Here is a 26306-nt window from a genome sequence, read left to right on the forward strand (position 1 = left end):
CCGTACTTTGCTCGCGCTCCACAACACTGAGCCGATTCTGCTCGGCTGCAAAACAAACCCAGGGCTGGGATGGGGGCCAAGCCTGGAAAATTTCAAGTGCAAGGAGCAAAGGATCCGAGCGGGAAGAGCCGGGAAGGCAGCGGCTGCGGATGGGACTGATGGAGAGCAACACCCGGGACACCACTGCAGCCCTTGGGGTGTTACAACAGGCCCTGGAGCTGAGGACACGGCAGCGCAGCTGATGCAAGCAGGGGGATTCGGGCAGGGAGAAGGGGATGGGTTTCCTGGGATGGTTTCTATTCTGGGGTCGTGTCGCAAGGGTTTCCTGGCTGCGATGCTGCGATGCTGCTGCCTTTCACAACAGCGGCCCCAGGAGAACGCCCTTGGCAATGGGTGCCCCAGCTTCCCCTCTGCGCAGCCCCTGACAGGGTTGGGGTGGGTCCTCGTCATCATTTCCCTGCCATAGGAAAGGTGATGGGAGGCATTCAGCCCTTCGGGGGGATGCACTGGAGATGAGTGCCTGGAGGTCTCCAAGGATGCGGAGATGTGGTCCATGGTCTGCGTGCTGAGCCCAGGCAGGGTTACCAGACAGCAAAACAAAGAGGAGAACCATAGGATCATGGATTCAACCTTGGAAAAGACTAAGAGCATCCAGTCCAACCCTTCCCCAGCACTGCCAAGGCCACCACTCACCCATGGCACTGAGGGGGTGTGAACACTTGCAGGGACCCTGCCCTGGGCAGCCTGTTCCAATGCCTGCGCACCCTCTGGGGCAGGAATTGTTCCTCAGCTCCATCTAAACCTGCCCTGGTGCAGCTTGAGGCCGGTTCCTCTTGTCCCATCCCTTGTTCCTTGGGAGCAGAGCCTGACCCAGCTCATATAATTATATATATATATATATAAATAAAACCCCTTTTCTCCTCCCATCACAACAAAGTTCACCGCATCCATCAGGACTACTTCCCGGTCCCCAGGGCTGACACCCCTGCTCGGATGAAGGCACAAACTCCACCACCAGGCTCCATCCGTGCTTACCCATCACTTTCTACCCCCATTTCCAAGCACTGCGTGGCCCCAGGAGCACGGAGCTGCTGCTGGAGCATCACCGGAGCCTGACGTCAGGGCACGGGGAGGCGAACGGCTCGAGGCCAGGGGAAGGGAAGCTTTCTGTCTAGGAAAGGCCGGGCTGTGAAAGGAGCCCTTCTTCAGCGCTCGCCAGGAGCCCGGCCATGGAACAAGACCAGCCTTTGAATGGCTCGGCGGGATGCCAGCCAGAGCCCGCCGGAAAAGCCGATCCGCAGCCTGGCTCCGGAGGCACAAACACATCCCAGCGCCTCGCTCCGGCTTTCCCAGTGTCCCACTGAGCTTGCCTTGCTGCATGCATGGAGCAGCTGGATGCGGGGCTGATGAAGAGCCCCTCTCCAGCATCCTTGTAGCCCCCTTCAGACACTGGAAGCTGCTCTGAGGTCTCCACGCAGCTTCTCTTCTCCAGCCCCAGTGTTCTCAGCCTGGCTCCATACAGGAGCTGCTCCAGCCCCTGAGCATCCTCGTGGCCTCTGCACCCACTCCAACAGCTCCACGTCCTTACTCACCTGGAGCATTGTGTGCAGTTCTGGTGTCCTCAACATAAAAAGGACATGGATCTGTTGGAGATAGCTCAGAGGAGGCCACGAGGATGCTCAGGGGCTGGAGCAGCTCCTGTATGGAGCCAGGCTGAGAACATTGGGGCTGGAGAAGAGAAGCTGCGTGGAGACCTCAGAGCAGCTTCCAGTGTCTGAAGGGGGCTGCAAGGATGCTGGAGAGGGGCTCTGCATCAGGGACTGTAGGGATAGGACAAGGGGTGATGGGTTCAGACTGAAACAGGGGAAGATGAGGTTGGACATAAGGAGGAAATTCTTCCCTGTTAGGGTGCTGAGGCACTGGAATGGGTTGGCCAGGGAGGTTGTGAATGCTCCATCCCTGGCAGTGTTCAAGGCCAGGTTGGACGAGACCTTGGGTGCCATGGTTTAGTGTGAGGTGTCCCTGCCCATGTCAGGGGGGGTGGGACTGGATGATCTTAAGGTCCTTTCCAACCCTAACTATTCTATGATTCTATGACCATGTACATAATGCTGTGAGTGGGGTCTCATGAGAGCAGAGGGGCAGGATCCCCTCCCTTGACCTGCTGGTCAAGATACATTTAGATGATGCACATCCCATCCCAGCTCCATAAAGCCCAAATGATCCTGAAACGGGGCCTCTCCTGGTACCTGGGTCTTCTGCATGATGCCAGGACACCAAAACACTTGAGGGGGTGAGAGAGGGATGGGGAATAGCAAGGACCATCCAACACCTTCCTTCGCTGGGTGAGCCGGGCTGCCTTGCACAAAGAGCACTTTACGTCACCCAGCTTGCACAATTCTCCTGTTTCTCTCCCATTTGTTCCCCAAAACACCATTAACCACTGGCCTCCAGAGACGAGCACACAGGGGATGATGACCTGGCAGGCTCGCTGGTACCTCCGGTCAGGGCTGCTCACTAGAGAGCAGAAACAAAGCCTCTCCCTTGGCTGTGGTGCGTGGCAGAAGCCAAAACGCCGCTTCCCACCGCCCCTATAATTCCTCTTTAGGCTGAAAAGGGAACCAAGCATCATCAGAGCGGGGCTGAGGGTGAGTTCAGGCTGCTCTGAACTCACTGCCCTCACCCTGCATAGCCAAGTCCCCAGCAGTGCAGGACTGGGTGTAGTTTAGTGGAAGATGTTTTATGGGGTGCAGGAGGTTTTATGTGGGCTTCACATGGGCAGACATCCTGAGGGGCACTGGTAGGGCTCAATGTGGGGCCAATGGGCCAACAACTCCTTCAGAACCCCTCCAGCCCTTGCCCATGGGTGCTGTGGGGAGCGGGACACCCCCTGGGCACCCTATGGGGAGCAGGACACTTGGGGCTCCCCCGGAGCTGTGCCAGGAGGATGGTGCCATCTCCTGGCATCGCCAGGCTGGTCCCCATGTCCCTGCGGTCACACCTCAGAGAGCAGGGACCAAGGATGCTCCTCTCTGCGAAGGTGGGGAAACTGAGGCAGGGAGCAGAGGCAGCCCATGGGCACCTATAGACCTACAGTGTCCCTGGCTGTGCCCTCCTGCATTTCATCCCCAGCCTCCTCCAGGGCCCTGTTAAACATTAACTCCCAGTGAGCAATGGGGCAGGGAAGCAAAGAGAGGAAGGGAAGCACAGGGCTCCAAGGGGCTGGTTCTGCATCACTCAGACCCAGACGTAACCTTTCCTTACTCACTGGAGCAGACAGGAATGAGGCCATTTCCCCATCCACATCTGGGCAGAAAGCCTTGTTTCCCTTCAGCCCATGCACGTAACGAGGGGATGCACGGTTCAACAGATGAACTGCAAGAAGCAAGCTCCAGGACACCAAGCTTTGTAGTTCAGGCTGGAACCAAACGGGAAGCTTTTGGATCCTCTGGGAAGAGCCCACACAGAGCTCCAGGTCACCCTGGGAATGCTGCTCGGGCAGGGAATGGCACGCTCAGGTTCTGCCCTGCATTCAACTGCCCCAGCTTTGCTTCGGGGCTGTTCCCTAATGGAAACCTGCTTCCAAACAAGCCCAGTGCTCCCTGCCCGAGCACTGGAGCCTGTCCAGAATGCATGGTTTTAATTGTCGCATCGGAATGTTTTGACATTTGCAAGCATTCCCCCTCTCTGGAACTGCATCCAGCTCCACTAAAAAGCGGGATCCCTTTCCTGAGGAACGGGCATTGTGTGGATAGGGAGCAATCACCCGGCAGAGCCAAACGATTCATCTCTGCCCTGCTTGAACCCAACGGGAGAATCCGTCCCCTTTGCGCTCTCCTAACACCTATAAACTACCCGGGATGGAAGAGGGCTCGGAGGGGGGATAGATCCCCAGGGAGCACTTGTAGGGAACTGTTTCCATGCATGAATAATGCAGCACCAGGTATCCTTTATTTGCTTTGCTTCTCAAACCTGCTTTAAAGTTGAGAGGAGCTGGCGAGAAGCCACAGGGCTCTGCTTCCTATGCAGGCGGGCTTGAGACAAGCGCCTGTGTAACCCAGCTACTGTTGAGCAACTGCTTCCTCTGCAGTGAGAAACCCATTGGGAAACCAAGGCCACCTCTGCTGTGCTGGCTGCTCAGTGGGATGGCCAAGAATTCCCCCTCCCGTCATTCCTGGAATGCCGCGTCGGGGCCTGCTGCAAACAAGTGACACATTATCCCGTGCCATGGGGCTGCTGGTGGGCACTGGGTTCCACTGAACCCACTTGCAGGCACCTCCTGGGTACAAAGAGAAGATTCCCTCCCTTTATCCAGCTCCCTGGGGTATTTCCATCCTGCTTTGCTTCCACCTCTACCCAAGCTTCCCGATAACCAACCTCTGCTTTTCCTGTCTCGTTGCCTCCCGCTATTCATCCCCCAGGCCCAGGGTCCAATTCTGACCATTGAATACCACCAATAAGCCCCAAATATCCAGACATGATGTGGGTTTAATCCGCTCTGATGCACAGTGGCACATTGCACTGGGTGGGAAGGAGTTATCGCAGCTTTCCTGCTCCTCAGAACTGTGCCATCAGCTCTGGTTCCTTGTGGTCCACAGCCTGGAAGAGCTTTGCCTTCCCCTCTGACACTCACACACTGGTGGCTTTGGTGTTCCTATAGGAAAAGATAAAGAACATGGAGATTCAGTGAGGCTGGGGGGGTGGAATGGGGCCAGCAGGGCCCAGCAGAGCCTTAAGCAGCAACACAGGACAATAAATCATCTTATGCATCCCTAAGGGCATACCCTGATCAATCACAGCAAACACAAATCAAAGCGTGGGCAGGGAGCTCTGTTACTGACACAAAGAGGGGCAGAGCCGGTCCTGATCCTAAGGGAAGTTGGGAATCGTGCAGGGAATGAGGATTTGCTCAAGGACAGCGGCGCTTTGGCACCTCAGAATGACACCACCAGGGTCTGCCCTAACTCAAGCCATAGCCCACGAGGACTGGGTGATGGGCAGCACTTTGCTTCCAATAGCTAGCAAGGAAATGCTTGTACCAGAGCTAGCTACCAGTAACCATGGGGAGCAATGAGCCTGAAGAAGGATCCAGTGATGAAACCAAGCCTAGAGCTGAGCTGGATAAAGCAGGTTGGGATGCTGAAGGAAGTGTTGGGGGAATCAGCGTTGCTATTACAGTTGCAGAGTGCTCCCTTCTTTGCCCAGGAGCTAAAGGGGGAAATCTAAGCATGCTTTGCAGAGACTCATAGGATGGCTCGGGTTGGAAGGGACCTTAAGATCATCTACTTCCAACCATGGGCAGGAACACTTCCCATTGCTCATGCAACCCCTGCATGTATTAGAAGGGCTGTTTTATATTCCCCAGAGAGGCTTAATCCCAAGGTTCCATCCCTCTGAGCCCTCTGTTTCTATCTAAGCAATGAAATCATTTTCCCCAGGTAACCCAGAGTGTCAAGAGGGCAGCGAACACCAGCACCATCACTGCTGGCAGACAATAACCGTTGGGTAAAGGAAAAGCAAACCCATCAGAGCAGGAGAACCATCTGATTCCCATCCCACTTAAATCCTTCCTATAGCAACTAAGGAAAAGCTTTACTCAGGAGCTTGCTACAAACAGCACAAACCCAGCGCAAACGGTGCCACTTATGGATGCTTTGAAGGAGGGTGTCAGGACAGAAGCTTCTCTAGAGAGGAAAGCCTTCCCGTTTCTCTATCATGAGATGCAGGGGGGACACTTCCCTTTTCCTTGGAAACGCTTGGCAGTAACAGGGAATGCCATGAGATGTCAGTGTGCTCCCGGCTGTAGGACAGAGCTTGGTTTGCTCTGGGATAGCAAAACCCAGTGGCTTCCTTCAGTGCAGCTTCTGGGGCTCTCAGAGCATGATCAGCTGCCCAGAAGGATGCTAACCATGGGACACAACAACCCCCTGCAACGCTCCAGGCCTGGGGAACTGCTGCTCATGGGAAAGGAGCTGAGGCGCTGATTGATGGAGCTGAGCATGAGCAGCTTGTGCCCAGGCAGCCCCCAGCATCCTGGCCTGGATCAGCACCAGTGCGGCAGCAGGGCCAGGGCAGGGATTGTGCCCCTGCACTGGGCACTGGTGAGGCTGCACCTCGAACCCTGTGTTCAGCTCTGGGCCCCTCACTACAAGAGAGACATTGAGGGGCTGGAGCGGGGCCAGAGAAGGGAATGGAGCTGGAGCAGGGCCTGGAGCACAGGGGTGATGGGGAAGGGCTGAGGGACCTGGGGGGTTCAGATGGAGAAGAGAAGGCTCAGGGGGGACCTGATGGCTGCCTCCAACTGCCTGACAGGAGGATGGAGCCAGGAGGGGCTGGGCTCTGCTCCCAAGGAACAAGGGATGGGACAAGAGGAACCGGCCTCAAGCTGCACCAGGGCAGGTTTAGATGGAGCTGAGGAACAATTCCTGCCCCAGAGGGTGCTCAGGCATTGGAACAGGCTGCCCAGGGCAGGGTCCCTGCAAGTGTTCACACCCCCTCAGTGCCATGGGTCAGTGGTGGCCTTGGCAGTGCTGGGAATGGTTGGACTTGATCTTAAAGCTCTTTTCCAACCTGGTTGATTCCATGATTCAATGAGCAGAGCTCCCAGGGCACCTGGAAGCCAAGGAAGAAAGAGAAGGTCTTTGCAGGGAGGAAGGGCAGCTCTGAGTGGGCTCCAACACAAGGGCAGTGTTTAGGGCAGCGAAACAAGGCAGGAGTCAGATGGGGTCCTAAGACCCATAACTGGACACTGAGCTCCTAACACTGGCACCTTGCAGAAGTCACTGCCTGGTTTTGCCATGGGCCATAGTCCTGCGGGATGCTGAGTGCCTCCTCAAGGGCACTGTGAGCTTTGCAGCCAAGGCTGTTATAGAACCTTGGTCACCCCCAAGCACTTGGCAAGGCCATAGACATGTGTTAAACCAAAGCAGGGATCTCCCAGCACAGCACTAGGAGCTCCTCACCAAACACCAGCATTAGGCTGAAAGGGCCAGCCAGAATCTCTCCACTTATTGACTGCAGGAGCTGGTGCTTGGGGGTTAGAGCTGGACTCAGCAACACTGCTCAAACCTAGCCCTGAAAGTCAGTGCTAAATCGACTTTCCTATAGATCCAATGAATGCTGCACTGTGCCTTTGGGGCTTCTTGTAGCCTAGAGAGTGCGAATCCCCCTGCATTGCCATAGCAGAGAAAGGCTTCATTTCTGCCTCTGTTATTCAGGATGCAGAGGAACAAACCATCACAGGAGTCGCTTTGGCTGCTGCAGCACTGGCACAAAACACAGAGGTGCATCCCGCTGCTCCCCTGCTGCAAAGCTCCCTGTGCATGCCAGGGCTTCAGTGACAGCATGGAAGCTGGCAATGGAGGGAGCTGTCTTCACAGGTGGAGTATGGAATCCTGCTGTCTCCTGGAGGGATGCGCTCGCACTGCTTCCACCCACTGCTTGGTGTTATCCCAGTCACGGGAGCGAGGAGTACCCGAACACACAGAGAAACCCACAAGCACCACCTACACCTGGCTGCAAACATCAACGGGAATCAAGAAGTTCATTTCCTATGCAAGCAAAGGCTTCAAAGCCAGCCCCCCTCCTGGTTTAAATCAAAGGGAACTGCTGCTGCTGACTGCATGAGGCTCTGCAAAGACACAGCTGGGATAAACAAAGGGATGCAAATTTCCCTCGGCATCCAGCCCTCTTTCATTAGGTGGCTTGGATCTGACAACCCTCCCTCCCCAGTGCCTGCATCCTCATTTACTTGGAGCTGAGATGGCTTCGTGCGATTGCCTCTCTTCTCCTGGGACTCAGCCTGGTGCTGGGGATCCAGTGTGTTTGGGCAGGGCTGCCAACCTCTAGGCTGGCAAACCCCTAGGTTTCGGCTTCTGCTGGGGTAAGGGAAAGCTGCTTTCCAATGCCAGGGTTTGCATTTAGTATTTGAGCTACTTTAGGGATTCAAAAATCAGGAAAATTGAGCTTTTTAAGAGTCTTGAGTTCGCAGAATCATGGAATCAACCAGGTTGGAAAAGACCTTTAAAATCATCAAGTCCAATCTTTATCCCAGGACCGGATTTCTTCCCTTCTACCCATTTTCCGTGATGGGATGATGACGCAGTGATGGCAGAGGCTGTCATCACACAGGTGTCCTCCTGCTGCTTTTGGAAGAGGAATGACTTCTGAAAAGCATCATCTCAGACCACATTGACAAGGGCCTCGCTGCCATTCCCCAGTGTTGCTCACCTACAACCCAGCACACGCAACAGCACTGCCCTGGTTTCAGCTTGAGCTGGTAACTCTGCTTCCAGAGCCTGAGGGATGCTCAGAGCCTGCAGCATCCCCTCACCCCCTGGGATAATGGGACTGCAGCCCTTCTGCTCCTCTCTGATGTGTCCTGCTCCCTTTGATGTGGCTCAGCAAGCCCTGATAGGGACTCGCAGCCTCTGGCGCTCGTGCTGGGAAAATCAAACTTCCCAGATCCCGAGGACACACAGCATGGAAAAACGTGTGGAAAATGGAGCTGACGAGGTTATTCAGGTTGTTCCTTAAAGGCAGCTCCAGCCTGGGTTGCTGGTGAAGGAGCGTGCCTGAGATTCCTGTTTTACTGAGGGGGATTTCAGCATCTACTCAATTTATGGACCAAATCCGATGCTTCATGGGCATAACCCAGTTTTTACCTTAGTTTTCTTTTTACCTTCTTTCGTACTTCTGTCTCTAAGCCTTTGTAAATCCATCACTGCCCCTTAATGGGGAGGTTCGTTGCTTATGGACCTGTCCTGCTCATTACACTGACACAGATCCCAATACTAGCAGAGCCGGAGCATCCTCAAGTCCTGGTTCCTTCAGCTCCATCCTGGCTGAGCCTCTGAGCTCTGCAGGGATAAAAGCAGCTTTTCAGAGCCTCGATGGGTAGGAAGTCAAAACCCATGCAACTCGCTTTAAACAAACCCCATTCCATTTGATTGTGGGGGAAAATGGGAATTGCAATGGGGCTCACGCTGCCTGCCCCGTGTGGACCTCAGTGTGGGGATGGGGAAGGGCTTAATCCTACAGCTATAAGGCCCAGCTGAGCTGTTCCAATGGAGCTGGTATCAGTTCGTGTGTTTCTGGAGCTCCAGAGAATTAATTCTCCCAAGGATTCCTGTATGCAGACGACTTCTTTTGTTGGAGATTTGTGGGAGAAATCCCATTCTAAAGCAGCTTTTCAGGATGTTATCAGAAAGAGCCTTTAAAGCCACTGCCATTTAATTAACTTTCAGGGTTTTTCTATCTGTTATTTGGCAAAAGAGGTTGATTTTTTACTTTAATGAGAACTGGAGGAGTGTTTTTGGTAGAAGTGTGAAGCAGATGCAGAAAGTTCCCCAACTTATTTTTGTCACAGCAGGAGCCTAACATGAATAGGCAAAAGCTGTCAGGAAAGGGACTAATAAACTGTACCCTTTTCCTAATCCATTCCCCTTACTGGGCCAAATCATGGTGTTCATCTCTGATTCTGTAGGATGTGGGGAACTACAGCATGTGCCTAACAAAGGAAGGATGAAGGCATGGGAAAAGGGTCCATGGAGCTAACAGGGCACATAGGAGAAGGGGAGAGAGGATGCGCTTTGGGATGGGACTTATAATGAACCCCCAATGATGCTCCATGGGGTGGAGTTATTAAATCATTTCCATACCAGATGTTGGTGATGCAAAACCAATCTCCCCCTTTGTGTGGGCAACGTGTTCTTCCTGTACCCCAGCACACCTCTGCTGGGAACGTGCTCTGTGGATCAGGAGCCTGTCTAAACACTAAAGCTGCTCAGGTAAATACCAGCGGATGCTCTGTCCTGTTGGCAAATAAAAGCCTGTATTTCACACTGGTGTGGCAAGGAGGAACGATGTTTGAACAGTTCCACTGCCTTCTCCTGGAAAAGAAACAACAAATACAAATGGTACAGTGAGCTCCTGGGGAAACGCTCCTGCTGAACCGCTGTATCCCCAGATGAGCATCACCTCCGAGCTGAGCCATAGGGAGCCAGGGCCTACAGGAAACCTGGAGAGGGGCTTTGGACAAGGGATGTAGGGACAGGACAAGGGGTGGTACAGGGTCCCTTGGGGCAGAGGCCTTGAGAGCCTCTAAACCTCCTCCTGCCCACTCAAGGGTTGGAGGGTGAGGCTCTCCCCATGGCTCAGGACCGCTGCTGGGCTGCAAAGCCACAGCCATGGAGGGTGAAGGACACGGAGCCTGAGCTCTCCTCACCCCTTTTCCCCATGGCTGCTGCCAACTCTGCTCCTTGCATGTGTTTGATAAGCACTAGAGGGCTGCAGAGAACTGCTTTTGCGACTGCAGGCACCGACATTCAAGCAGGCTCTGCTCCCTGAAGGGAAACACACAAGAAGGACGTGGAGATGTGATGGTTGGGTTTTCCTTACCTGGAAAGAGGAGAGCGGGGTGTTGAGATGCAGGCAGTCACAAAGCAGTGCCGATGGTGGCTCACATCTGGCAGGGAGACAAGAGAGGGGATTCTGCTGTTAAAGCACAGAACAGTTCAGGTTTGTTCCAATCCAACCCCTCTGCTCAAAGCGGGATCCATTCAGTTTTGAGCATCACCGAGGACAGACACACCACAGGCTCACTGGACAACCCCTTCCAGTGTTGAAGAGAGCTGTTTTCCTAAACAGCTCGCATGTTTAGGACATCAAAAACACAAGGAAAAGCTTTCTCTGTGTGTAGATGGAGGCCCTGCATTGCAGTTTGTGCCCATTGCCTCTTGTCCTTTTGTGATCATCCCTGAGTCCAGCTCTGTCCTCTGGCTGTGGCAACAGCAGTGCTTTGATTACAAGGCAACTATGCTACAGGATAACACTCTATTGACTTAATACAGAAAACCAAGACAAGCTTGATGTACCAAGTTCAAACAGGGAGGCTGGTACAGAAAGGACCTGACTGTAACAGGGAGTCTGACCCTCACTATCCCAGGCACTTGTCCTCTCTGATGCCTTCTTCCAGTCTCCAGCCTTCATTTGTTCCGCAGCCACCCAGCTCCCTCCTCCCACTGCAGCCTCTCTGGTCCCTAGCAGAGCTCTTGTGTTATCCTCTGATCCATGCACTGCCTTTTTCCTTTGCAGCTCCTTCCTGAGCACATAGACAGCAAACCCAGCTTGTGTACAGCGCAATGACATTCTTATCCCTTTCTAATACCTTTCTAAGGGCACTCCTCTGGGCTTCTGCTTTCTCCTGGGTTTTGTTTGTATTACCAGGAAGCATTGTCGGGTTCCCATGACTGGTTTCGTGCCTGAAGTCCTCAATACAAGTATAAAGCCAAACAAAGCTTGGCTTTGATGGTCCTCAGCATCACTTACTGCGAGCTGCTCCCCTCAAACCCACACAACCAAAATGCCACTTGGGAGACGGGACCTCTTTCCTTCCCAATGGTTTGGGAGTAGGATCAAGTGCAGGTAGACCACAAAGGCTGACTGGTAGGGAAGGAGCCTGTTTTATCCCAGGTGAGCATCCTAAAAACCCAGGCAGGAGAAGCACCTGGCTTCTTTCTGCTATTCTTTCTTCTCCTGTTGTTTTGCAGCCACCCTTACACCTGAATACTTGAAAATCTGGCCTTGAAAGCTTTGGAAAGAAACCCCTGCATGTACAGGACTGCTTTTCCTTAGTTAAAAGTGTAATTAGGCAGACACAGCGGGACAGAATGTACAGTGTAATTATGCAAACATAAGTCACCGAGGCCAGCGTCTGCTCTTCAGTCAAGACAGTCAACATCTCCCCCCGCAATAACCTCAAGTAACAGAGGCTGATGAATAATACAAGTTTCCTGTATTTGCTTTAGGGTGCAATTCACCCATCTGCAGAGGCTCAGCTCAAGAGCTGTGCTCTAGAGAAGTCTTATTTAATACCTATAAATAAGGCATAAGTGATGCGTGGCCTTGCGCTGTCCCTTAACACGGGGGTGAAGTACAGCCTTATGAAACCTTGGTCTCAGCGTGTCCCTTCGCCTTGAGATCCTGTTCAATACCAATGGGGTAATAACCTATTGCATTTCTCTCTCTGCTGTCACTGTGTTTTCAGTAAGGCAGTTCATACTGGGCCGTTGGCAACCAACTTTATGCAATAAAACCCCCCATAAATCTCTGTAATCACTCTGAGCTTAAATATTAGAGCATTATAATCAATAATTGATAAATTGATGCCACAGAGAAACACTCAAATCCCCTGATACCCATTTCCCTGTTTTCTTCCTCTATGAGAAAGCAGAAACACATGGTCATTTTCTGGCTGTTGACTTTGATTGCCAGTTTTGATTGTTTCTCCTCTTTCTTGTCAGTTCATTCCTCCACTGAGGGGATGGCAAAGGGAAAATGGATGAAAAGAAGGGGAAAAAGCCAAGGTAATGGGGTAATGGAAGCAAAGAAAACGGGGCAGTTTTAATTGCCAGACCTTGCAGGTCGCCTTATTTTTATAATGAGAAACCAGAATACCTCTACAGAGACAAATTGCTGCTTCCATCAGAAAACAGCCTCCTGGCAAAGTATTTGCCGGCAATCAGGCTTGTAATGCGCTAAAGCTTGTGATGGAGGATGGAACAAGGGGTTTTAGGCTGCTCACCAGAGCCTGTTCTGGAAGTGGCCATATTTAAGCTTTGGGTTCCCTTTAACAGCCTTTTTCTTGGCAAAACTAATGTAAAGCAGCCTTTCTTCCCTCCCTTTGCCACCAGATGGCACGTACACACCATGGAAGGGGTGGTGGGTCAGGACAGGACATCCTGGCCCTAGATGGGGTGAGACCCCTCCTTGGGCAATGCCTTGGAGAGGTTGATGCTGGAATGAAGCTTTTGCCTGTGTAGCAGGAAGAGGCTTGAAGGGAAGTTTGTGTTCATACCAAGTGAGCACGAGTCCCTCCAGGATGGATTCCCTGTGATCAACATGGTAACAGGAGAGGGGTTTCCATTCAGGTTGATGATTTGACCATCACGCACCAAAGAGGTTTTCCCTCTATCCCGGTGTATTCTTACTCCCTGCAGAGATGGGGGCTCAGGGTGACTGCAAGCAGCACAAAATTCCCAGCAAATCTGAGCCAGATCCATGAGAAATATCCCAGAGCCCACGCTGTTCTCATTTAAACTCATTTACCTGATGCTGTGCAGTTTCCAAGGGAGGGAAGCCGCTGTGAACAAGACCTGGGCACAAGGAGGGGTGTGAGGATGGTGTCAAAGCTCTGCTACTGCCTTTTGCTCCCTCTTGTATCTGTGAAAGGATGCAGAGAGATGTGCAGGGAGAAGCAGGGCTGGCATTCCCATCTCTGCTCACTGCTGAACAGCAAGAAAAGGTCACGATATCCAGCAATCAGCATCCTATCACGGTCTGGGGTTTGCTTACTGGAAACACTCCCTTTCAGCATCTTTCTTTTGTGCCTGTCATGCACTAAATGCAAACTCCAGCATTTCTGGAGATCTTTAATTACTTTCCTTTGTCTCATTTATGTTGATTATGGGTTTTTCGTTGGGTAAGAAAGCAGGGGAGTGCCTCACACTGACAGCAACTCACTGTTAGACTGGCACCGCTTCCCAGAACAGCTTCTTCTCCTAATGCTAAAGATGCTAATGCTGTCCTGAAACAACACAAGGCTCCTCCAGAAATATCCCTTTGCTTTCTCTGTTGCAGGCCACACACTGACAGAGGGAGCTCTTCTGGTGCTCACTGCCCTCAGTGTTTTGACTCGGCCCAGGGTTGCTCTGCTATGAGGAAGACTCAGCTCTGGCCTTCCTCAAGCGGTGCTTGTTGAAGGGTCCCATAAAGGGGCTTCAGCATCTTCTCCCAGGGGATTTTCCTAAAGCAATAACACAACTCCCCTAATTGCAAATTAAGCCAAGGCTGTCATTGCCTCACTGGCTACAGAGCACATCTATGGAGCTTTGCAATACATGGGAGTGTTCCCACTGCCTTCTCCTGCCTGTTACCTCCCGCATGATTCCCAATCTGAGGAAGCATTTACAAACATTTTGTGACCCCAAGTCTGCAAAAGGGATAGCAACCCTCATGTCTTACATACAGTATGATGCTTAACACCTTTCTGCATTTGTTTCCCTGTTACTTGCTTTGGTAGTGTACAAGCATCATGGTGTTGGCTTATCCTACCGTCTGCGCTGTTACCCCCTAATCCCTTTCTGCATTGACACTGCATAGCCAGGTATTGCCCCCATTTCTCCACTCACCTGTCTTTATCCTCTCAACTCCAGGCCATTATTCCCATCAAGAGGATCTGTTGGAATCATCATTCTCTCCTCCAAAGGGCTGTGATGCTCTCCCTTCTCCCAGCAGCAACATTTCCCATGGGACACACTCTGCAGTCCCCCTGCTAAAGGAGACACAAACACAAATCTCATTGCTTGGGGCATTCATCCTCTCCCAGCCTTCCCAACCTTTTTCCATGCACAACATGTGTCACCCAGTGGGAAAGCACAGGACCATAGGAGGGATATACCTGTTCCCTGCCAACATCAGCAATGGGGTACTCAATTTACTGAACCCATTTCTCCCATCCCTGACCCATGAGCTTGGTTTTTATGTCCTGTGGTAGATGTTATGCCTTGAACAGACCCACACATGAATACAAACTCAAGCTGTCACTCTACCCTGCTCCTTTTAAAGAGGAATTGCTTAGGGCAGCAAGAAGGATGCCCGATCTTGGGACTCCGGGAATGTCCGTGCAAGTGGGGGAGGCGGGGATCAATGCAGCTTCTGTCATGAATAATGAATCTGATGTTGCAGCCATCAAAAGCAGCGTGACCAGCAGGTCGAAGGAGGTGATCCTGCCCCTTTATTCTGCTCTCGTGAGACCTCACCTGGAGCATTGTGTGCAGTTCTGGTGTCCTCAACATAAAAAGGACATGGAACTGTTGGAACAAGTCCAGAGGAGGCCACGAGGATGCTCAGGGGCTGGAGCACCTCCTGTATGAAGATAGGCTGAGAAAGTTGGGGCTGTTCAGCCTGGAGAAGAGAAGCTGCGTGGAGACCTCAGAGCAGCTTCCAGTATCTGAAGGGGGCCTATAGGGATGCTGGGGATGGACTCTTCATTAGGGACTGTAGTGACAGGACAAGGGGTAATGGGTTCAAACTGAAACAGGGGAAGTTTAGATTAGGTATAAGGAGGAAATTCTTTCCTGTTAGGGTGGTGAGGCACTGGAATGGGTTGCCCAGGGAGGTTGTGAATGCTCCATCCCTGGCAGTGTTCAAGGCCAGGTTGCACAAAGAAGGCTGGAGGGTGAGATGGTTTAGAGCGAGGTGTCCCTGCCCATGGCAGGGGTGTTGGAACTGGATGATCTTAAGGGCCTTTCCAGCCCTAACTATCCTATCCTATCCTATCCTATCCTATCCTATCCTATCCTATCCTATCCTATCCTATCCTATCCTATCCGATGCATTCTGGCACAACCTAAGGAGAGAGCAGTGGAGCACTGTGACAAAGGGAGGGGAAGGAGTCCACCCGAGACCACTGCCACTGCTCAGTTCATCACAGCATCCCAGACTGGGTTGGCTTGGAAGGGACCTTAAAGCTCCTCCAGCTCCAACCCCTGCCATGGGCAGGGACCCCTTCCACTGGAGCAGCTTGCTCCAAGCCCCTGTGTCCAACCTGGCCTTGAACACTGCCAGGGATGGGGCAGCCACAGCTTCTCTGGGCACCCTGTGCCAGCGCCTCAGCACCCTCACAGGGAAGGGTTTTACCCTAATATTCATAGATAGCAGTAACAGGAACAAATGAATACCAAAGCCCAGAAGCCAGAGGCTCGGTATGCAACAGAGAGGTTAAAACCTTTCTATCCTTTCCCCTTTGCCTTAAGCCTGGTTCCTTATTCATTGGAAACACGGCTTGTGAGAAAGCACACAAAGAGTGAGTCATAGCCCAAATATTTAGACATTTATGCCTTTATCTTGCAGAGAAACAAAAACAAGAAGGGAAAGAGCAGGCGCCTGGTTAGTGAGCCTCCTGCTTGCTCTTACACCAAGGGCTGATGTATCCTTGTGTCGATTGTAATGACCACGAGACTGGCTGGTCTGGGATACAGCCCTCTAAAAGAAGGCCCTGAGGGCTTCTGCTGTGCACAAGGTGGAACAGCACAGAGCTGGGAGCAGCACCCCAGAACAAGGTCACACATAGGATTTACCCATAGAACAGAAAGAGGGATCCATACCCGTGCTACAACAGCATCCTCTGAATCAAGCACAAAGGCTCCCTCGGCAGCATGCACCGTGTGCATTTCTGCTATCCCTGCCCTCCTCATTTCCACTGCAGAACCCAGAGGAGCTCTGGAAACAAGGAGAGATGGGATGAGGAAAGCTCATAATTGCACGCCGCATCCCTCGGCACCGGCACAACGGTGCTTGCTGTGATGAGGAGCTCGGTGCATCCAGCGAGCAGCAACAGCCCTGCACTGAGACCAATAATGAGGGAAGATGCTGCTTTTACACAAAACAAAGCCCTGCTTTAAGTGACAGCAGCAGCGACGATGCCCACAGACTTACAAAGAACTCTGTCTACACATGGGACTCTACCAGCAACTCTCCTGCCTTCCCTCCACCTTCTGTTTGCCTTTTTCCCACTCGGGGTGTTTGGAAGCCAAGGGAACAAGGAAATCCTACAAAAGGGATCTTTTCATGGAGGCAAGTGTGAAAACAGCTACAAGCACCCAACTACAGACACAGGTCAAAGCAAGGTGTTAGTGACCGGCACACCGAGCTAAAGGGAATGGGTGCTGAGGAGGGAGATACCTCTGACACCTCAATGATGGATAGAGGGTTCTGGCTGGCTCTCTATTAAATAAGATCCCTAAAAGCTGGGAATATGGATGGATTTATCCCTGGCTGATCTCAAATGAGAGCAGGGGGAGTTTTATTCCTTATTACCTTATTATTGCAGGAAATAAATCTGATCACCCTGCCAAAGGCCTTTCCCAGGCCCTGGGGATGTGCATGCGGGATGCAGTCAGTACCTCTTCCTATGGCTGCAGCTTCTCAGAGCACGACACCAACAGGATGAACACCCTTGTGAGCTCTGCCAGGCAAACTGCAGCCACTTCCATAGGTTTGTCATTAAGGGAGGGAGCAGCAGAAACAGCCCAATGTCTCCCACGGCATCCGTGCATGCTTTTTAAGGTGATACAGGCCTGATCTTGTCAAAATTAATGGCTTATGGTTATTCATGCTATTACTCTTAATGGGGCCAAGCATACACTGTACCCAGCAAGAAGCAGTGCTTGACTTAGCAAAGATTTGTGACACAGCATGACCTGCCTGGGTTAACTGTAAAGCATAAAAACTGCATTGCTAATAATGAGGCTGTGTTCTGAATGCAAAGGAATAAGGAGGGAGAGGTACAGCAGGGTCCCATCCACCCGTCCCAGCACCTTCCCCAGCTGAGTCAGGGGTTGCTTAGAGGCATCTCTGTCCATTGGAGGCTGAAAGATCACAGCATGGTTTGGGTTGAAGGGACCTTAAAGTGCACCCAGCTCCAACCCCTGCCACGGGCAGGGACCCCTTCCACTGGAGCAGCTTGCTCCAAGCCCCTGTGTCCAACCTGGCCTTGAGCACTGCCAGGGATGGGGCAGCCACAGCTTCCCTGGGCACCCTGTGTTGTGTTTGTAAAGTGTTATCCTAGTGCCTTATGATGCTCATCAAACTCTCAAACTGGGGCAAACCACTCTATAAAGCCACTGACCTAGGAACAGACCCTTAAAACAAAACACCCCTGGAAAACCACCTTACAACATGGATGAGAACCAGATCCCAAAGGGTGGGATCCCTTTTCACACGGTCTCTTCTGATGATGGGGCAAAGCCACCACTTTCAAGGACCACAGCAGATTCCCTGCATCCAAGGTGACATCTAAAGAGCGAATATTAAACCCCTGCCATGATAGGGAAGGGGTGAAATCAAGCAGAGCAGGGGAACCCCATCATGATTAAAGCTCAGATGCTGAAAACACTCACACAGTCTCAATGATCATGGAAAGATGCAATGAAACTATGAGGACTTCAGAGGGGACAGACTGAAAATTGCCTTAATTGAATAAAAGGAAAGCAAAGGCACAGGGATTTATAAGCACTGGAAAGCTCCTGAATACTAATTCCTGACTGCAGGAAAGGTATCTTTCCACATGTTTATTAAAACCATGCCTCTGCCCATTAGGCTGCAGGGAAAATGATGTTTTGTTCTTCTACAAGAAGGGTTTTTCTGGTTGCAAGTAAGTATTTTGGAGCAGAAGGAAACCTCCTAGGGAACAGTCTCCTGTAGGAAAGGGTTTGGGTTTCTTCTCTGCTCCAATTGCTTCATTCCTTACGTTTAATCAATGCATTAATTATTGTTAGCCTTACAAACACAACATCCCTAATTGCTTTACTCATTCCTAACAAGAACTGTGAAGAAGATGAAAGGGGCAGGTTTGAACCGGAGACTGGAGGCTTTCATATGAAAGAAAGAGGAAATTTGCTTTGTTTTGATGTCTTAGACACATGGGTCCCCATGTTCATTATGAGAGCATCAGCGCTGCCCATGCCTGAGGAAGAGCTGAAAGAGCCTTGATCAAAGTGTTCCTATCTCTGCATCAGAGCAAGAGAGAGATTTTAATTGCTATTAAACTCTAGTGTGGGGCTAACCTGCTCAAATATAGGACTAATACCCCCTGGCTCATGGAGCTGTATGTGTTTGAATGGGAATTCCATGCTGGACTGGCAGTTCTGGAGTGTGAACTTCCCTATGGGCCATGGAGGAGATGGAAGGAGGGCAGCCAGAGTTAAAGCCTTTCTCCTGTCAGGCCATTCATGGATGACAGCAGTGCTGCCAGTACCCATAACTGTTACCCACACCAGAGAGGCATGGTCCTTTGTGGGGTGCAGACATGGATGGAGTGAATAAGCACAAGCAGGGTCAGTCCCTGAGGAACACCACATCCCTTTGTTCCCATTTCCACCCTGTATCGAGTAAACCGGATTTAAATCAAAGCAAGCCTTTGGCAATTTGGCTGAAGATAGAAGGAATGGAGAACTGAGATTGCCTATTACAACTATGAAGCCTCTTCTCCTGCTCAATGCACAAATATGACTTAACTTTAATAGATCCAGACTATGTGTTGATTGAAGTGCCCATATATTTGCTTGCATCCCTAAATGGTGCATGGAAACATCTGGCTGCTATGAATGATGCTCAAGTGGGAAGAGTCCTGTTCTTACACCAGTTAGAGAGATCTGCTCCCAGTAAGAGCTCAGGGACACACAAGGCTCCTTCAACAGGGAAGCAAAAGAGGAGACACAAAGAATGTCCAACACTCTGGTCCCAAGGGTAACTCCAAGTACTTAGTTGCATATGCTAGTAACAGCATTCATAAGCAAATCATTTTACTCATTCATGCCTCAGCCTCCCCATATGAAAAGTCCTTCTGAAAGCTCTTGAGAATCAGATACAGGGAGTTCTATAAGACAATGACTGTGGTAAGAGTTAGAGGGTGTGCTATCAATATGTCTGGGTGTAGCATGTCAAACATGAGCCAGAAAACCAGAGGAGATTCCAAATGATTTATAGAACTCCAACAGAGTCCAACAAGAAGTCACTTCCAGCAACAGCATTGCTTTGAGATGAAAAAGCTCCTTCATCTGTGGATCAGAAACCATCTTCTGGATGATGATGGTTTACAACGCTGACACACTTTGTTATAGCTGTATTGAGACTGCAGCAGTGCTAAAGCAGACTTCAAGGTGCAGGTCTTCTGATGGTCAACACTGTGTGGACACAGAGCAAGAGGCACTTCCAGACCTTGGAGAGAACATAAATTATCCGGATGGGGAAATAAATCAGAGACTGAAATTGATCTTTTGATGCTCAGAGATGTAAATGACCAAAATTTACACCTGGAACCCTGTGTTCAGCTCTGGGCCCCTCACTGCAAGAGAGACATTGAGGGGCTGGAGCGGGGCCAGAGAATGGCACTGGAGCTGGAGCAGGGCCTGGAGCACAAGGGTGATGGGGAACGGCTGAGGGACCTGGAGGGTTTGGTCTCTGCTCCCAAGGAACAAGGGATGGGACAGGAGGAACCGGCCTCAAGCTGCACCAGGGCAGGTTTAGATGGAGATGAGGAACAATTCCTGCCCCAGAGGGTGCTCAGGCATTGGAACAGGCTGCCCAGGGCAGGGCTGCAGGCACCGTCCCTGCAGGTGTTCACACATCCTCAGTGCCATGGGTTAGTGATGGCCTTGGCAGGGCTGGGTTAATGGTTGGACTTGATGATCTTAAAGCTCTTTTCCAAGCTGGATGATTCCATGATTCTAAAATCAAGCAGCTTCCTACTCAAGCCTTCCTTTCTGTAGGGCCTTCTTATAGCTCCATGCCTTCAGGTGGCCAAGGGTATCAATTCGCTGAGTCTTTTGATATGCTACTAGATCTCCCAAGATTGTCATCAAACTGAAGGCTGGATTCCATCCTATTAGTTGTGTTTATTCGTCTGCCACCACTGCTCTTATTTCAGTGGTGCCAGAGAATTCCTGATGCATGTCTATGCATGTTGCACACTTGGAGGAGCCGGGGTACATCTCTGCAGTTCTCACTGTTAGTCCTGCCATGCTCCTTCCCTCACTGCCCTATTTATAAGTGACTCATTTATGAACATACTTGCTTGATGTGTGTTTCAATTAACTAAGACCTGGGAACTCTTCTGCTTCAAGCTCATCAAAAGATCGCTGTGAGCAACCTGAGCACCTCAAAGCATCCCTGATAAAGGACACAGATGCAGGTAGCGTTTAACCAGCACTCCCCATGCCTTAAAACACAGTACAAGGGAAAGAATTAAAGCAAAGCACAGCAAAACATGACAGTGAGCACGCATCTTTGTGCTCTGCCTCAGGTTCACATCTCACTGATGGCAGTAGGGAGCTGGATCACAAACCCAGGGAAGATGTGCTGACAGCAACGAAGCAGCACGTTGCCTTGGAACCGGCTCACGCAGCGCACTCCTTGGCTTGAGGTTTCTTCCTCCCTGTAGCTGTTTCTGTGAAGAAAGGAGCCCTAAATCTTATGTAAACTGCTCCTGTGGTGTGGACAAGGAGGGAAGGCTTCAACAAGCCCTCTGGAATGGCAGGGATCCACACGCCATCTGTGCCTCTGCAGATGCAACCATTGCCTTCGACAAATAGGCTCCGAACAGAGGGGGTATTAATGCCAACCCAAAGACTGCCTTGGCCAGCCACCACGGCACACGGGCCATCATCAAGTGGTGTTTGGAGCCAAGCCTTGCAATGTGTGGGTTATGGGTGGACAGGAGATGCCAACAGAGACTTTGCACCTTTACAGACGTGTTGACCTGCACCCAAAGGTGTTCTGAGCTCCCAAAACACAACCCTGGCTGATATGGATATAAGCCCATGGTATTGTGCCAGCTGCGCCCACACCAACCAGGAGACTGATAATGAAGAGGTGGTTATTGCTGAAAGGGCACCATAATGCATGTTATTAGCTTTTGGGAGATAGAGAGGGAACATTTCACAAAGGCTTACGCAGTTTATGGAGCTTATAGTGTTGATAAGAAGATATTTAATACAATGAAAATGATCTGCAGTCCCTTACCTGGACTTCAGTACAGACACCCACTCACTGGTACTTAAAAGAGATGATTTTAAGCATGTATTTCTGCATGCAAAACCATTAGCAATACAAGGCATCAACCAAGGCATCACCCGGCCAAGGTTACTGGATCAGTGCAGAGCTGCACAGATTTAGCTCCTAAAGGCATTGCTAGAGTTTGCCACCCAAACCCAATAGCTGAAAGCATCTCACCCAATACGTGGCTCTCGATGGCTCACAAACAGCAGTCAACAGGACACTCATCAACAGGAGGATTTAGGCCTTTCACATCAAGGTGACTTAGCAACACAGAAGAGCACTGAACCCAGCTTGGGTGAGTTTCACCCAATGTGATGGCACCCATCTGTGTTTTTTAAGTCTGGGTTTTCCTTCTGGCTTCAGCAGAGACTCACTGAGCCTGTAACAGTGACCACAGCAAGGGAAGGAGCCCACACTATGGACAAAGAAATACATGGTTTCTTCCCTGTGAGGGTGCTGAGGCGCTGGCACAGGGTGCCCAGAGAAGCTGTGGCTGCCCCATCCCTGGCAGTGCCCAAGGCCAGGTTGGACACAGGGGCTTGGAGCAAGCTGCTCCAGTGGAAGGGGTCCCTGCCCATGGCAATGACTGGAGTTGGAGGAGCTTTTCCAACCCAAACCAGTCTGTGATTCCATGATTCTCCATCAGCAGTTGGGACACGACAGCCAGCCCTGAGCAAAGGTCTTAAATATACTGTAATTAGTAAATAGAGACTACCTGTCACAGGCTAATTGTGCTGTCTGGAACTGTCCTCTTAGCAACTACCAACGTAGGAAAATAATGAGTCTTTTGTTATCTCTGATGTTCCTTCACACAAATGGACTGTAAAAAAGATCAATGGAGCTCTTTTTCCTCCCCAGGAAAACCTGTCCTAGAGAAACGTGATGTATGAAAAGGCAGGAGCTGTTCTCAGGCTCAGCAAAGGGGAACTGTCCTCTTGCAAATCCCCCCCCATCACTGAAAACCAACTGCCACCAGAGCAGAAACAAACTGGGGAAGCTGTTACCTGTAGGGACTGCCATGGAGTCCGTGGTGGGTAAATTGCCCTGGGCACAACTGAGCTCAGATTCATTTATCACACAATCCCAGAACCATTCCAGTGGGAAGGAAGCTCTGGAGATGATCCAGTCCAACCCCTGCCAGAGCAGGGCACACAGCAACGTGTCCATGATGGGTTTGGGATGGCTCCAGAGAAGGAGACTCCACAACCCCCTTGGGCAGCCTGTGCTCTGACACCCTCAATGTAAAGAAGTCCTTGCTTGTGTTGAGGTGGAACTTGTTGTGGTTCAGTTTATGGCCATTGCTCCTTGTCCTGTCGCTGGGCACCACTGGGAAGAGTCTGTCCCCGTTCTCCTGGTACCCGCCTTTGAGCTGTTGGTACACTGATGGCATCCGCTCTCAATTTGCTCTTCTCCAGACTAACCAGGCCCAGCTCCTGCAATCTCTGCTCATAGAGAGATGCTCCAGAGCCCTGAGCATCCCTGTGGCCTCTGCTGGACCATCTCCAGCAGCTCCTTGTCTCTTGTGCTGAGGAGCCCAGAAGTGGACACAGGACTCCATCGAAGTCTTAAGACTTTGGAGGACTTGTCCATAGGAGTGGCTGAGTAACAGAGGCTCTCACTAAGACCCCTGTGAAGAGATGCACACAGCTCTTACCACACAATGCTAAGATGCTGGTTAATTAAAAGAGAAATTAAAGGTCTAGACAGACCCAGTATCCTGTTCTGCAGCACACCAGCACTCACTCACCTCTGATTTTATGCCCCTTCACCGCATTTCCCACTCTACATCTAAAACGTTGCTGCAACTCAGTTCCTTCTGCAATAGGAACCACATTAATCTCTTTCTTTTATCCATTTTATCTTGTTTATGCTATAGCCTCTCAGAGACACACTCTTAAACATGCACATGGACACACAGAGCACTGCAATAATGGGCTTTCAGACAACAGAGCGGTCTGAATGCTCCACGCGCTAAACACTGGCATCTCTTTCTCTCTTAGGTGTGGTTATAAAATGAAAGGTTCAATGTAGAAGTCTGCCTTACTCTTTGGATGGAAATTATCAACTTTTCCCCTCACCTCCTGTTGTTTTAGTCTGCAATTTGCATTTTGGGGAAGGAAAAAGAAGCTTTTCCATAAGGCTCCAGTGTATAAATCTCAGTTTATTGTTTTCTATCAGGACAAAATGCTCGTTCTATGCAGGTGTCTGAAACTAATAGGCAACAGGTTTAAAGGAAGGAGAAAACTGCCAAGCATGTGCCTGCATTTGTGCTAGTCCTGAAAAGCACTGATTTAATTAATCTTCCTTCATCAGAAGCAGAAAGCACGGGTCTAATTGCAAGCTCAGAAGCATCAGTTGTCCAAGTGATTGGGTAGTAGTTAGAGATGAGCGTAAAACAAGGCATTGATGAATGCAGGTTTATTAGGAGCTCTGTCTCATTGACTTGTCTTGTGAAGCAGTTGGAAATGGGCTCCAAAGTAATAAAAGAAAATTAAAACACATAAAACTTTGTTAAAGTAACGTGGGAAGGCCTGCATTAAACTAAAGAAAGCCAGGAGCTAGGAAGTGGGAAGTAAAACACATTGTAAAGACTTACTGTCCAATCCAAAGCCCATTGAAATCAATGGCACAGTGATATATGGAGCTGACGCCCATCACCCAGCTATTAGAGGTCTATTTGGTGCTGTGGAGCATGTGTACCTCCTGCTACAGAGCTGGCCACCTTGGGCAGAAACACCTTGGGCTGGGTAAGTACATGGGTAGGTATAGGAACAACATACAGTAGATAAAGAAGATGGCAGATGATCAGTGCTGTGGTGACTGTGAGGGTCCCCAAGGCTACTGTCCACCTGGAGCGAGCTTTACAGAGGATCAGTGATGGTGAATTGTCCCCTAAGCCATGTCTGAAGCACTGGGTGATGGAGAAAGGCACCGCTTGTTCAGTGGCAGCTCCAAGGTCCATCTCCTCTGCAGCGCCTGCGCCCTGTCTCTGTGTTTGATGTACACAGCTTGGATCATCACCAGAGCACATCTCTGGCTTAAAATAAGGTTCTTAACACCAGTTTGCTTCTTCCTAGCAAGTTTTATCCACCATTACTTCTTTCCAGTATTCACTGCAAAACACAGAGCCTCACAAAACCTCTGCATCCTGTGGGGAGGAATGTTTGGAATAAGAACGGGAAAGTCACTTTTCAATGGTTTGATTTCTGCATACCAAGACTGAGAAACCTGGAGGTGACTCAAAGTGAAACAGGGGAAGTTCAGGTTGGAGATAAGGCAGAAGCTGTTCCCTGTGAGGGTGCTGAGGCGCTGGCACAGGGTGCCCAGAGAAGCTGTGGCTGCCCCATCCCTGGCAGTGCTCAAGGGCAGCTTGGATGGGGCTTGGAGTAACCTGCTCCAGTGGAAGGTGAGCTTTAAGGTCCCTTCCAGTCTAAACCATTCCAGTGTTCCATGACTCAAGTCTGTGACTGCAATTCCATGTGAGGCATCCTTTTCTTTGTGACACTATACCCATGGAGCAGTCTCTGCTCTGAACTGCTCACAACCCTACCCTCTGTACAGCCAGGCATACCAGAGCTGTGACACCAGGATACTGGGCTTGTTTTCCCTCTTGCCATTCCCTACCTGGATAGATATGGACATTGTCCTTAGTGCAGCTCATTGGAGCAAAAAACCTCATCTCGGCCCAGGGCTCCTGGAGTACTAAATAAAAAGCCTACAGTTTGGGTAATAAGCAGCTGACATATAAATGGAGCAAATGCAGTGGGAGGAGAGCAGCGAGGAGGTAGCAGTGGGAATTAGTGTGCCTGCCTAAGTCAATAATCACAGGGGTCTCCCAGGTGGCAGCCATCCTGCCTTCTAAATTTAACAGATGAGATGGAAAATAATGCCTCCCCCAGCACTTCCCCTTAGGGGACTGCTATCACTCAGGAAACCGGCTCCCAGTAATTAGCCCCTGTGTGGAACACAAACCAGCCCCTGCCATGGCTGCTCCAGCAGGGCAGTGGGGAGCTTGGCTGCGTTTGCATCTTCCCTGGTAACGGATCTGTGCTCCTGAGGATGCTGTTCCCATGGGCTGTGGGCTCAGCCCCGCAGTCCCAAACACCACAGAACCATTTGGACCTCTGGAGATCACCCAGTGCAACCCCTGACAGGGCAGGGGCACCAAGAGCAGGGCACACAGCAACGTGTCCATGGTGGGTTTGGGGTGGCTCCAGAGAAGGAGACTCCACAGTCCCCCTGGGCTACCTGTGCCAGGGCTCTGACATCCTCAATGTAAAGAAGTCCTTGCTCATGTTGAGGTGACACTTGTTGTGGTTCAGTTTATGGCCATTGCTCCTCATCCTTTCGCTGGGCACACTGGAAAGAGTCTGTCCCCATCCTCCTGGTACCCGCCTTTGAGCTGTTGATGCACTGATGGCATCCCCTCTCAGTCTGCTCTTCTCCAGACTAACCAGGCCCATCTCCCACAGTCTCTCCTCATAGAAAGATGCTCCAGAGCCCTGAGCATCCTTGTGGCTTCCACTGGACCATCTCCAGCAGCTCCTTGTCTCTTGTGCTAAGGAGCCCAGCACTGGACGCAGTGCTCCGGATGTGGCCACACCAGGCAATTTTGGCAGCCTGCTTTTCAGTGAGGCAACTGCATCCCAGCAATGTACCTACTGGCACTTAAAGGAAGCTTGAGTCTA

At 50.9% G+C, this 26306-nt stretch overlaps 1 long non-coding RNA gene across 2 annotated transcripts in view; it reads right to left on the reverse strand.

The window, feature by feature from the left end:
• Positions 1–4603: 4603 nt before the first annotated feature.
• The window catches only part of LOC133209548 (uncharacterized), a 91504-nt gene continuing 69801 nt past the window's right edge, over positions 4604–26306 (reverse strand). The window contains exons 2-6 of one of the 2 annotated variants that reach the window (XR_009724682.1): positions 14190–14332; positions 13108–13221; positions 10399–10465; positions 8681–8858; positions 4604–4654 (exon numbers count right to left, since the gene is read on the reverse strand). This is a non-coding gene — a long non-coding RNA (uncharacterized LOC133209548). The other variant, XR_009724681.1, reaches the window with a different exon arrangement.

This window comes from Neopsephotus bourkii, unplaced genomic scaffold (assembly GCF_033783945.1).
Source record: "Neopsephotus bourkii isolate Nb327-2 ecotype Australia unplaced genomic scaffold, CSIRO-AGI_Nbou_v1 NB_346, whole genome shotgun sequence".
Lineage (NCBI taxonomy): Eukaryota > Metazoa > Chordata > Aves > Psittaciformes > Psittacidae > Neopsephotus > Neopsephotus bourkii.